The following is a 13,293-nucleotide window of genomic DNA, read 5'->3' as shown; positions in this document are numbered from 1 at the left end:
ATGGTTTCTGAAAGCTCAGGAGGCAGTCCACATTTTTCTCACTTGTTTTTAGTATAAGTAGGTTTGGCAGCTCTATATGAGTTTTTGCATCTTAGAAAATCTCCATGTCTATTGCATTTCATTGTATATTAGTGTTGCTTTTAAAGTTTCTTTAATATTCATTTTGCCATTTAAATCAAAGTTGTCCAAAAAGGAATCACTAGTGAGCACAATATTTGCAGCCATGAAAGTTGGTGACACTTTTTAAAGATCCTTTTGAGGACACTTATGAAAAATAACTAGTGGGAAAATAACATTTTCCTTGGGAAAGGAAATGTGGAAAACCCTATTCTGGACATTTAACTGTGGAAGATCCTACCATCTTTTCACCTATAATTTAGGTTTCTTTAGCAGCTAACTACAGTAAACAAAGTAACAGCTGATCAGCGGAGTAAAGGAATAATCAAACCACAGTTTCCATTGCTTGGACAAAACTTTCTTTAGAACATGATCACATAATTTATTAAATTAATATGTCCCTTCATATTCGAGATGTACATATTAGACATATAAGTAAATAAATAGTAGAGATCCATGTCGTAAGGATGAAATCAGTAAAAGGATATAACAGGACATGATGGCTTTTTTACTTGACTTATTTTATTCAATTGGTACATAGATATATACCTAAGTAAAAGTATAGGAAAAAGCCAGTTATACGATTTAACATCTGTGGTTCCCGGATTTGGAGGGCATAAACCGGCCCTGAGTAATGTGTCTGTTAAGACAATGACTTAAATCCTTACAGGATACTGCTTTAATTTAGAATTTGCCTTAGTTTGTGTGTTTGTGGGTGTTGACTAAATATTAGTGCTTATGTTGTGTTGTTATTTTATTATTATTATTGCAGTTATAGTTAATAGAAGTAAAGACATGAACAAATAATCCCAGAGACAAATATAGAAATACAATAAAACAGAGGTGTGTTTCAGTGAGAGACTATAATAAAGGGGAATGAAATCTGGGGAGAGGTAATGAAATATTTTTGAATGGAGAATTTAATTTAATTAAATATTAAAAGTCTCAATTTTCAAGACCAATTTAAATTTAAAATGAACTTATAAATAATAATATTTTTATAAGATGAGATATTTCTTGAATGAAGCATAAAAAACACAAACATTAAAGAAAAATATTGACACATTTGATTTCATAATAATGAACAATTTCTCTTCCTAAAAATGTACCAGAAAGCTAAAATATAATCTCAGACTTAGAGATATTTGCAAGAGTTTGTATTCAGTATGCATTGAAAGCTAAACATTAACAAAAGTTAACACAGTAAACAAGCAAAATATTAAATTGGGCAATTCATAGAAAAGCCTAATAATCATTTGAAATGAGATAGAATTTTCTAGAATCAGGAGAATGTCACTAAAAACCTAGTAATAACATTTCATACTAAGTGTTAACAAAGATGCTGAGAAAAAATCACCCCTTTTATTCTGCTAAGGAAATTATGAACTGGTCCAGTGACTTTAGACAGTAATATAAATAATTCTTTAAAAAATTAAAGATGGTCATACACCTTATATTATCCAGACATACATATGTAGGCAAAGAGAAATATACTACATTGTTCATATCAGTATTTTTTTAACACCCAAGAAAAGGTTGGACGGCAGGAATGCAGGGAAGGAGAGAGAAAAGAAGAAAGTTAAAATCCTAAATGTAATTTTTACAAAAATGAATAAATGTTTGGAACAGGTTGGCAAAATAAGAGATCTCAAGTTTCATTACCTCCCACAGAAATTTCAACGAGCAATTACTCACAATCAAGAACATACCTGTGGAAACCCAAAAACTCAGGAATAAGCCTGAGATACCTGTGTGGACCATGGAACTGAATAAACTCTGCAAGAAAGGGTAAGAGAATAAATGGTCTTTTTAACCACACCACCCTTCTCTCTCACCAAAGTTGGCACAGTCCCAGAGAGGATTTCCAAGGGCTCAAGGCTTTTTCAGTGGGAAAGAGAACTGGAAGCAGACATCCAGCTTCCGTAGTGTTTCAAGATGTTTCCCAGGGAGCTCACTCTTATCTCACTTTATGAGGAACCGAGGAGTTAATGACAGGGCTAGACCACCTGAAATCAGGTAAAAACAAAGCAAAGAGGTGGAGTTCACATCAGCCAGCTCACAGACCCCAGTGGTAGGTAGCTCAGTGTAACTGCCTATGGTGGTACCTAATTTAACATGACAACCAGCAGCCTAGCACATCTACAAAGCTGAGATGATCACTCCCAGAAGTAGTGGGAAGTTCTAACTGGCTTGAATTCCTAGACTGCCAGCCTCAAGGCCCATCTTCAAACTTTACTCAAGGCCCTTTGCAGGAAATAATTGTTTGCTGCAAAGCAATTTGTCAAAAGCAGGGGCGAGTTCTGATATCTTGGAGTTTAAATAGACCTCAAGACCTCACTCAGGAAAGGAGATGACCACCATTGTACATTTCAGCAAAGAGCATGGGTTAGTTTGGTCACATCCTGGAGTTTAAACGTGCTTAGCTCAGCCTTATAGCCCAGCAGTAAGTCCTACCTAGGCAGGTTTGTAAACCTCAACTGTGCATTTCTACTGAGCACAGCAGCTCATCTCATCCATCCAAGTAGTGACATTCCCTAACTGTAAGGCCTTAGAACTGTATCAAACTGCAGATCTCAAATAGCAGTACCACCTGGCCAGAGAATACACCCTGTAGCCTCACTCAGTCAGAAGTGATTGCAGTGACCAGCTATGAGCTCCACATGATTGCAGAGCTCAGCTCGCAGTTCTGGCTGAGAGCAAAACTCAGCCAGCAGCTGCATCCAATGAGAGCAAAGGCAGTGGCACAACCATCTAGGGAACCAAAAAGAAAGCCCTGCCTGCCCAGGGTTATTACCAACTGGCCCAACTAGAATTGTAGGCTAAGTAGAGAAGGCTATTCCTGCCAAGGAACATCTGAAAAAGCCAGAAGAGATGGTTGTTTCCTCAAATATGCAGACACCAACACAAGGAAACAGGAGTATAAAAACTGAAGAAACCACGACACCTCCAAAAGAATATAGCAAAAATCCAGTGACTGACCCTGAAGTAATGAAACTCTCCAAAATAACAAGGAATTCAGAATAATCCTCCTGAAGTTTAGTGAACTACAAAAACATATGGATAAAAAATTAAGTGCGATTTGGAATACAATACATGCACAAATGAGAAATTCAACAAAGAAATAGAAACAATTAAAAAAACAAAAATAGAAATTCTAGAGATGAAGATTGAAATGATTGAACTAAAAACATGCAAGAGAAAGCTTCATTGACAAGCTCAATCAAGCAGAAGTATCAGCTGGAAGACAGAACATACGAAATTATCCAGTCAGAAGAATCAAAAGGAAAAAAAAATAAAAAGAACAAAGAAAGCTTTTGATAATATGGGACACTATCAGTAGACTTAATTTTTGTATAATAAGAATTTCAGAAGGAAAAGGCATATTTAAATAAATAATGGCTGAAAACTTCCCAAATCTGGGAAAAGATGCCAATATCCAGATATAGGAAGGCCAGAGTTCTCCAATCAATTTTAACCTTTTTTGGAATTAGCCACAGCACGTAATAATCAAACTATAAAAAAATTAGGACAAAGAAAAAGTTCTGAAAGCAGCAAAAGATAAGACAAATAACATACAAGAGAGACTAAAAGAAGACTGGTATTCTCAGATGGAGCTTAAGGGGCAGAGGTTTGAGATAAGGACGGCCTAGTAGGTAGCTAGGAAGATCATGCATCATCTTGCTAGCTATGCTGAGAGAGTTTTATTCTCAGAGCTTTGTAGAAATTTTGAAGAAATTTAGGTACAAAAGTGATGTGATCACATTTTTCTTAGTAAAACAACATATAGTCAGTTCTCCAGAGTTGTATGTTCCTTATCTGTGGAATAAAAAATATTTAAAAATTAGAAAAACATAACAACATACCAATAAAATAATACAAACATAAACACAATGCAGTGTAACAACTATTTATGTATCATTTACATTGCATTAGGTACTATAAGTGACCTAGAGATAGTTTCAAGTATACAGTAGGAAGGATCTAGAGATAATTTAATGTATGTAGGAGTTACACATCCTCCTGTATACTTTAATGCTATATAAATCTGTCATTGGTGGAATTCACAAATGTAGAACCTACAACTTTGGAGAACTGACTGTATGTTGTCTTACTAAGAAAAATGTGATCATATAATTTTCCATCTAAATTTCTTCAAAATATCTACAAATCTCTGAGAATAAAACTCTCTAAGCTCAGCATACCTTATAGAAAATGATTTTGTATTTGCATAGTTTATATTTGCATATATATTTGCATATATAAACTATGCAAATATGACATCATTTTCTATAAGACACTTAAGCATTCATGCATTTTTGGTATCTGTGGGGGTCTTGGAACCAGTCTTTAACAGATACTTAGCGATGATTGTATCCTCAATTAGATGGTTTAATACTGTTTTCCTTCTGCCTAATTTCATGTATATATCTAAATTTCATATAATCTTGCATATATAATATAACTTTGTAAAATCATATACAAAAGTAGAAGACCAACAGAAATATAAGGTTTGCTTATTACTTCAACTGGGGGTTTTCCAGCACATTAGCTGGAATTTTTAGTAGCCAATAGATTATTCACTTAAGGCCATTCATCTCCCTGGCGTGAAGTCATTTCAAGAGTTTGCATACTCAAACATTTTTTTCTCTATAAAGCTATAAATTGAGCAAAATCATCGTTGTCTTCCTGGTCCCATTAAGCATTTGTTCCAATTTTGATTTCAAAATATGAGAAAGGGTGATTTATGGATCATTCCTTAAAACAACTTTTCGCATTTGTTTTAATCCTATGTTACATAAAGGTAGCTTTCTTAATTCAACTGAACATTCCTCATAAATAGAAACTATGTTTTTTGTATCTTTTTTATTCTTCAAACACTAACATTTAGAATAATCTGTTTTATAGTGGGTGCTAAAAATGTTATGCATCTACCAAAATGTCTTGTATTTAATAGATACACTTCAATCCTCAAGTTGTTTGTATAGTACTTTGAGGAAAAAGTGTCCCTGACTCATTTGCTTCACATAACACAGTTTTCATAATTTCTGCTTTAGCTTTCTAGTCAGAGACATAAATGCACTATAAACTACTTAATGACCGACAAACCTTCCAATGGAGCCGAACCCACTTTGTTTTCTGTCTCATACTTCTTCAGCAAGTATACCACTCTTTGAGGCACATAACAAAACTTAACATTCGTGACGGATTATCTCATACATTATTAGAACTGTCACATTGTTGTAGTGTTGAAGTAATAGATCTTTGGTGCAAAGGCACCATCATGATATATGACTCAAAAGGTGGACTCTTCTGAACAGTCCATTCAGGTTAATAAGAATCTTGCCAATTGCTTGCAAACATAAATTTTCCAAGTGACATCTTATGCCAGACCCAATGCCACCTCCGTACAATAAAAAAATGCACAAACTACTTGTTTTATGAAGGATGTGAAAACATGCTATGAAATACTACATACAAATATATCGCCATGAAAAATTGTACAATTTTAGAGATTAATTTAACAAATCTATACATTTAAAAATGTTAAAATTAGCAAGACAAAGAATATTTTAGAGTTCATAAACTATCTTATGTTTATGCTTTTCAGTCTTCTATAATTACTTATAAATATATACAATACCCCAGTGTACTAAGAAATTTAATAAATTATCTTTTCAAATATAATGTTGTGAAAAGCATACTACAATTTTTTTCAATATATACTATTTTCTTTCCTTCGAATATCCAATCCATTGTATTTGGTTCATTATTTGATATTATTAAAAAAACAAGTATTGATTCTGCAAGGTTTTTTATTGAATTAAGACCTGTTACCCATTGTTTATTTTACCAGACGTGTTACACTAACCAAATTGAAATTGTTCATGTATACATGACTGAGTCACATTTCTACTCGTTTAAATACACTTATTAAAGGAATATAGTCAGCCTTTTTTTCTAGTGTGTGTTATGACTTTATTATGAAATGGATGTTACTGAAAATAAAGTACCTTTTTCCCTGTCAACTCCTTATATTATTTTCATCTTACATGGAACTTTAATTAGCTCCAAGCCACTTTTTTCACCTTCATTTAATTCCTTTTTTTTTTTTTCTTTTTTTTTTTCTTTTATTATTACACTTTAAGTTTTAGGGTACATGTGCACATTGTACAGGTTAGTTACATATGTATACATGTGCCATGCTGATGTGCTGCCCCCACTAACTCGTCATCTAGCATTAGGTATATCTCCCAATGCCATCCCTCCCCACTCCCCCCACCCCACAACAGTCCTCAGAGTGTGATGTTCCCCTTCCTGTGTCCATGTGTTCTCATTGTTCAATTCCCACCTATGAGTGAGAATATGCGGTGTTTGGTTTTTTGTTCTTGCGATAGTTTACTGAGAATGATGATTTCCAATTTCATCCATGTCCCTACAAAGGACATGAACTCATCATTTTTTATGGTTGCATAGTATTCTATGGTGTATATGTGCCACATTTTCTTAATCCAGTCTATCATTGTTGGACATTTGGGTTGGTTCCAAGTCTTTGCTATTGTGAATAATGCCACAATAAACATATGTGTGCATGTGTCTTTATAGCAGCATGATTTATAGTCCTTTGGGTATATCCCCAGTAATGGGATGGCTGGGTCAAATAGTATTTCTAGTTCTAGATCCCTGAGGAATCACCACACTGACTTCCACAATGGTTGAACTAGTTTACAGTCCCACCAACAGTGTAAAAGTGTTCCTGTTTCTCCACATCCTCTCCAGCACCTGTTGTTTCCTGACTTTTTAATGATTGCCATTCTAACTGGTGTGAGATGGTATCTCATTGTGGTTTTGATTTGCATTTCTCTGATGGCCAGTGATGATGAGCATTTTTTCATGTGTTTTTTAGCTGCATAAATGTCTTCTTTTGAGAAGTGTCTGTTCATGTCCTTTGCCCACTTTTTGATGGGGTTGTTTGTTTTTTTCTTGTAAACTTGTTTGAGATCATTGTAGATTCTGGATATTAGCCCTTTGTCAGATGAGTAGGTTGTGAAAATTTTCTCCCATTTTGTAGGTTGCCTGTTGACTCTGATGGTAGTTTCTTTTGCTGTGCAGAAGCTCTTTAGTTTAATTAGATCTCATTTGTCAATTTTGTCTTTTGTTGCCATTGCTTTTGGTGTTTTAGACGTGAAGTCCTTGCCGATGCCTATGTCCTGAATGGTAATGCCTAGGTTTTCTTCTAGGGTTTTTATGGTTTTAGGTCTAACGTTTAAGTCTTCAATCCATCTTGAATTGATTTTGTATAAGGTGTAAGGAAGGGATCCAGTTTCAGCTTTCTACATATGGCTAGCCAGTTTTCCCAGCACCATTTATTAAATAGGGAATCCTTTCCCCATTGCTTGTTTTTGTCAAGTTTGTCAAAGATCAGATAGTTGTAGATATGCGGCGTTATTTCTGAGGGCTCTGTTCTGTTCCATTGATCTATATCTCTGTTTTGGTACCAGTACCATGCTGTTTTGGTTACTGTAGCCTTGTAGTATAGTTTGAAGTCAGGTAGTGTGATGCCTCCAGCTTTGTTCTTTTGGCTTAGGATTGACTTGGCGATGCGGGCTCTTTTTTGGTTCCATATGAACTTTAAAGTAGTTTTTTCCAATTCTGTGAAGAAAGTCATTGGTAGCTTGATGGGGATGGCATTGAATCTGTAAATTACCTTGGGCAGTAAGGCCATTTTCACGATATTGATTCTTCCTACCCATGAGCATGGAATGTTCTTCCATGTGTTTGTATCCTCTTTTATTTCCTTGAGCAGTGGTTTATAGTTCTCCTTGAAGAGGTCCTTCACATCCCTTGTAAGTTGGATTCCTAGGTATTTTATTCTCTTTGAAGCAATTGTGAATGGGAGTTCACTCATGATTTGGCTCTCTGTTTGTCTGTTGTTGGTGTATAAGAATGCTTGTGATTTTTGTACATTGATTTTGTATCCTGAGACTTTGCAAAATCATGCCAAATTGTAAAGACCATCAAGGCTAGGAAGAAACTGCATTAACTAACGAGCAAAATAACCAGCTAACATCATAATGACAGGATCAAATTCACACATAACGATATTAACTTTAAATGTAAATGGGCTAAATACCCCAATTAAAAGACACAGACTGGCAAATTGGATAAAGAGTCAAGACCCATCAGTGTGCTGTATTCAGGAAACCCATCTCACGTGCAGAGACACACATAGGCTCAAAATAAAAGGATGGAGGAAGATCTACCAAGCAAATGGAAAACAAAAAAAGGCAGGGGTTGCAATCCTAGTCTCTGATAAAACAAACTTTAAACCAACAAAGATCAAAAGAGACAAAGAAGGCCATTACATAATGGTAAAAGGATCAATTCCACATGAAGAGCTAACTATCCTAAATATATATTCACCCAATACAGGAGCACCCAGATTCATAAAGCAAGTCCTGAGTGACCTACAAAGAGACTTAGCCTCCCACACATTAATAATGGGAGACTTTAACACCCCACTGTCAACATTAGACAGATCAATGAGACAGAAAGTCAACAAGGATACCCAGGAATTGAACTAAGCTCTGCACCAAGTGGACCTAATTGACATCTACAGAACTCTCCACCCAAAATCAACAGAATATACATTTTTTTCAGCACCACACCACACCTATTCCAAAATTGACCACATACCGGGAAGTAAAGCTCTCCTCGGCAAATGTAAAAGAACAGAAATTATAACAAACTATCTCTCAGACCACAGTGCAATCAAACTAGAAATCAGGATTAAGAATCTCACTCAAAACTGCTCAACTACATGGAAACTGAACAACCTGCTCCTGAATGACTACTGGGTACGTAACGAAATGAAGGCAGAAATAAAGATGTTCTTTGAAACCAACGAGAACAAAGACACCACATATCAGAATCTCTGGGACGCATTCAAAGCAGTGTGTAGAGGGAAATTTATAGCACTAAATGCCCACAAGAGAAAGCAGGAAAGATCCAAAATTGACACCCTAACATCACAATTAAAAGAACTAGAAAAGCAAGAGCAAAGACATTCAAAAGCTAGCAGAAGGCAAGAAATAACTGAAATCAGAGCAGAACTGAAGGAAATAGAGACACAAAAAACCCTTCAAAAAATTAATGAATCCAGGAGCTGGTTTTTTGAAAGGATCAACAAAATTGATAGACTGCTAGCAAGACTAATAAAGAAAAAAAGAGAGAAGAATCAAATAGACGCAATAAAAAATGATAAGGGGGATATCACCACCGATCCCACAGAAATACAAACTACCATCAGAGAATACTATAAACACCTCTACGCAAATAAACTAGAAAATCTAGAAGAAATGGATAAATTCCTGGACACATACACTCTCCCAAGACTAAACCAGGAAGAAGTTGAATCTCTGAATAGACCAATAACAGGATCTGAAATTGTGGCAATAATCAATAGCTTACCAACCAAAAAGAGTCCAGGACCAGATGGATTCTCAGCCGAATTCTACCAGAGGTACAAGGAGGAACTGGTACCATTCCTTCTGAAACTATTCCAATCAATAGAAAAAGAGGGAATCCTCCCTAACTCATTTTATGAGGCCAGCATCATCCTGATACCAAAGCCGGGCAGAGACACAACAAAAAAAGAGAATTTTTGACCAATATCCTTGATGAACATTGATGCAAAAATCCTCAATAAAATACTGGCAAAAGGAATCCAGCAGCACATCAAAAAGCTTATCCACCATGATCAAGTGGGCTTCATCCCTGGGATGCAAGGCTGGTTCAATATACACAAATCAATAAATGTAATCCAGCATATAAACAGAGCCAAAGACAAAAACTACATGATTATCTCAATAGATGCAGAAAAGGCCTTTGACAAAATTCAACAACATTCATGCTAAAAACTCTCAATAAATTAGGTATTGATGGGACGTATTTCAAAATAATAAGAGCTGTCTATGACAAACCCACAGCCAATATCATACTGAATGGGCAAAAACTGGGAGCATTCCCTTTGAAAACTGGCACAAGACAGGGATGCCCTCTCTCACCACTTCTATTCAACATAGTGTTGGAAGTTCTGGCCACGGCAATTAGGCAGGAGACGGAAATAAAGGGTATTCAATTAGGAAAAGAGGAAGTCAAATTGTCCCTGTTTGCAGACGACATGATTGTATATCTAGAAAACCCCATTGTCTCAGCCCAAAATCTCCTTAATCTGATAAGCAACTTCAGCAAAGTCTCAGGATACAAAATCAATGTACAAAAATCATTTAATTCCTACTGACAAATTAAGGTCAATCCAAACTCTAACAGTGTTGGTTTTATACAACACCTGATTTGTTGTGTTCTATCTCCTTAAATATGTCAGTCTTTTTTTGAATATTATTATTAATAAAATATTCAGGTATTAGTATGGTCAAGAGTATGCCAAACACAAATTTAAAAATATTTCATTCTTTCACAAAGGATAAGAATCCCTGGTGATGAAAAAATAATTATTCTACCACATTTTCCTCTGTCTCCCTCACTACTCAACTGGCAGGCTCTTGCTCTCCCAACTATATCTACTTCTTACTGCCCCTCACAAGAGTGAACCAGAAACTAAGCAGGCTTCTCAATACACAAACAACAGTTCTTCAACCAATAGCATTTCCAAAAATATATTAATGAAAAGGAAAGATGGAAAAGGCCTCAAATATTATAAATATCTATATCTATATCACATATACCTAATTATTTATCTATTAGAACTATCACCAAATTATTTAAGGCCCTATCTAATTTATTTTATTCCTTAACAGCTAACATATATTAAGCTACTTGGACAAATTATGACTTTCAACAAGCCTGTGGTTTCATATAATGGTTTAAAAGTGTGATGATAATACCCATGGTAAACAGCTTTTTATATTTTGAACATTTTAAAGTGTCTGTACTTAAAAAAATATAGTAAATGATTATAAAATTAAACAAATATTTTACTCTTACACATTAATAACTTTATAGAGACAAAATACTTTATTTTCTCTGAGACCAATGGGTTCTTTATTTGTATTTTCAAAAATTGCTCTGTATCATTTGGACAAAATCACATATTTTGTGTGTTAATGTAATCTCAGACCAGAGAAATATTGTATTTTATTTATTTCTACATATGCATAGTTCCTATCATTACAAACAGACCTTGAGTCCACTTGCTCTAATGCATATAACACCATTAAGTAATATAAAAAATTAGAAATGTAAAAGCAGTGATAAGAATAACAGTTCAATATCAAAATGAGACAGATTTTAGACCCTAAAACCAAAACATTTTACACAAGTACAAACTTTATTTAAAATTTGACTCAATCTTCTTATCATGTAAATCTAATAAATACAAATTGTGAAACTCCCAGATTCTACAATATAAAGCTTGTTACTTTGTCATCATAGGTAGATATTTTGGTAGTAGAAGAGAAAGTCTACTTATGGGTCCTCATAAAGAGATCAGATATTCACCAATATATTTCTTACTAACATTTATCTAAAAAATTCCTCTCTTAAATTTGTTTTTTATAAAATTCCTCAATAAAAACCTAGGGATAAACAATCTGGAAAATGGATTTTTGTCTATTTACTACTTTCCACACTTCTATGACCAAATACCCCTTTGCTTTCTATATTTTTTTATTGTTTATACTGTTCTACTGTGTCATTTTTATACTTAAATTTTTACAATGGGCTTATAGTTTTTCTAGTGCTAATTTTGTATGATTGAGAGACATTGTTCAATTGCTTTCTTTCAAAAGTATAATCAAAATTTTCAGCAGCATTTATGCAATAAAACATATTTTCAGTAAATTATAGTTTGATATAACCATATCTTAAGACACATATATGCATGTTTTATTGGTAGTTTCTAACCCTTTTATAATGATTTTTCTCTTTGAGTGCTAATCTTATACAATATTTTGAGCAGTATTTTATCCTCCCCAATTATTAGTTTTAAAATTATATTGGGAAACTTGTAATCATTATTCTACCATATTAACCTATTGTTCAGTTTCAATGAACAATAAAAAAAGCCCAGTTGGAATTCTCATTAAAATTTTGTTCCACACCAAATGTCCTGACATGCGTGTACACTGTGTGTCTAAGTCAATGTATGGATATCACTACATAATAAAAGTATTATGATTACCCTTTTCTACAGTTTTACATTGTTATTTTTCAATTTATTGCAATTTATTGTCAGTATTTCCTTTTAAATAATAAGAAAAAATTTTATTTTAACATTTTTCTTCTGGTAAAGATTTTATTCTTTTCATAAGTGGATAATGAAAGTTCTTACTTCTACATAATTTAAATTTCTATTTTAACTTTTTTACTGCATATATTATATGTACATATTCACTTATTTTATGATTCTATGATTTTTTAGAAGTCTAAGTAAAAATTAAATACTGAACAAGATTATTCATGTGGAGAGAGGAAGGTAATAAAATTTGTTTGCATGCATCAGAAAAAAAGAATGAAATATAGTGTTGACAACTGCTTATTAAAGTAAGGGAGCTTAATAAAGACTAACCTGAATTGATTTTCATACCAATTCTGCACAGCGGTGAGCTGAGAATGTACATAATAAAGACCTAAATTATCCTCAGGTAACCCCTGGGTTTCTGCTGCTCTCTTCCCTGAAACCAAAAATGGAGGAGGAAGAGAATGAAGAAGAGAAAAATAAGAGGAGGAGGATTAACCATATAAATATCAAGCTCACATTTTTTAGAATATGAATTCCCTGATTAGTTTAGCTCAGAGTCAAAATAATTCACGTCAGCCATAAAATACATAAGGAAATATAGAAACAGAATGAATCATAAATATGCACCCATGACACCATTAATTTTGAAAAATGGTTCTTCCAAGGAAACTAATTAGAATAAATTAGCTCTAAAATGAACCTGTTACTAACTACATGCTTTGAACCACTATGCAGAATTTTTAGAATAAGTCAATTTAATTTGGGACTACTCATGCCAAAAACAAATTTTAGTTCTAGAATAATTGATCTAATTATTAATCTCTACAAGCATTTACATATCATAAAATAGCTACTTTAATAATTTCTGTCTAAAACCATAAATCAGTTAGTGACCAACAATTGTAATTTTATTCAGG

Source organism: Pan paniscus, chromosome 3, assembly GCF_029289425.2.
Source record: "Pan paniscus chromosome 3, NHGRI_mPanPan1-v2.0_pri, whole genome shotgun sequence".
NCBI lineage: Eukaryota > Metazoa > Chordata > Mammalia > Primates > Hominidae > Pan > Pan paniscus.
The sequence above is the reverse complement of the archived record's forward strand: the minus strand, read 5'-3'. Positions refer to the sequence as shown.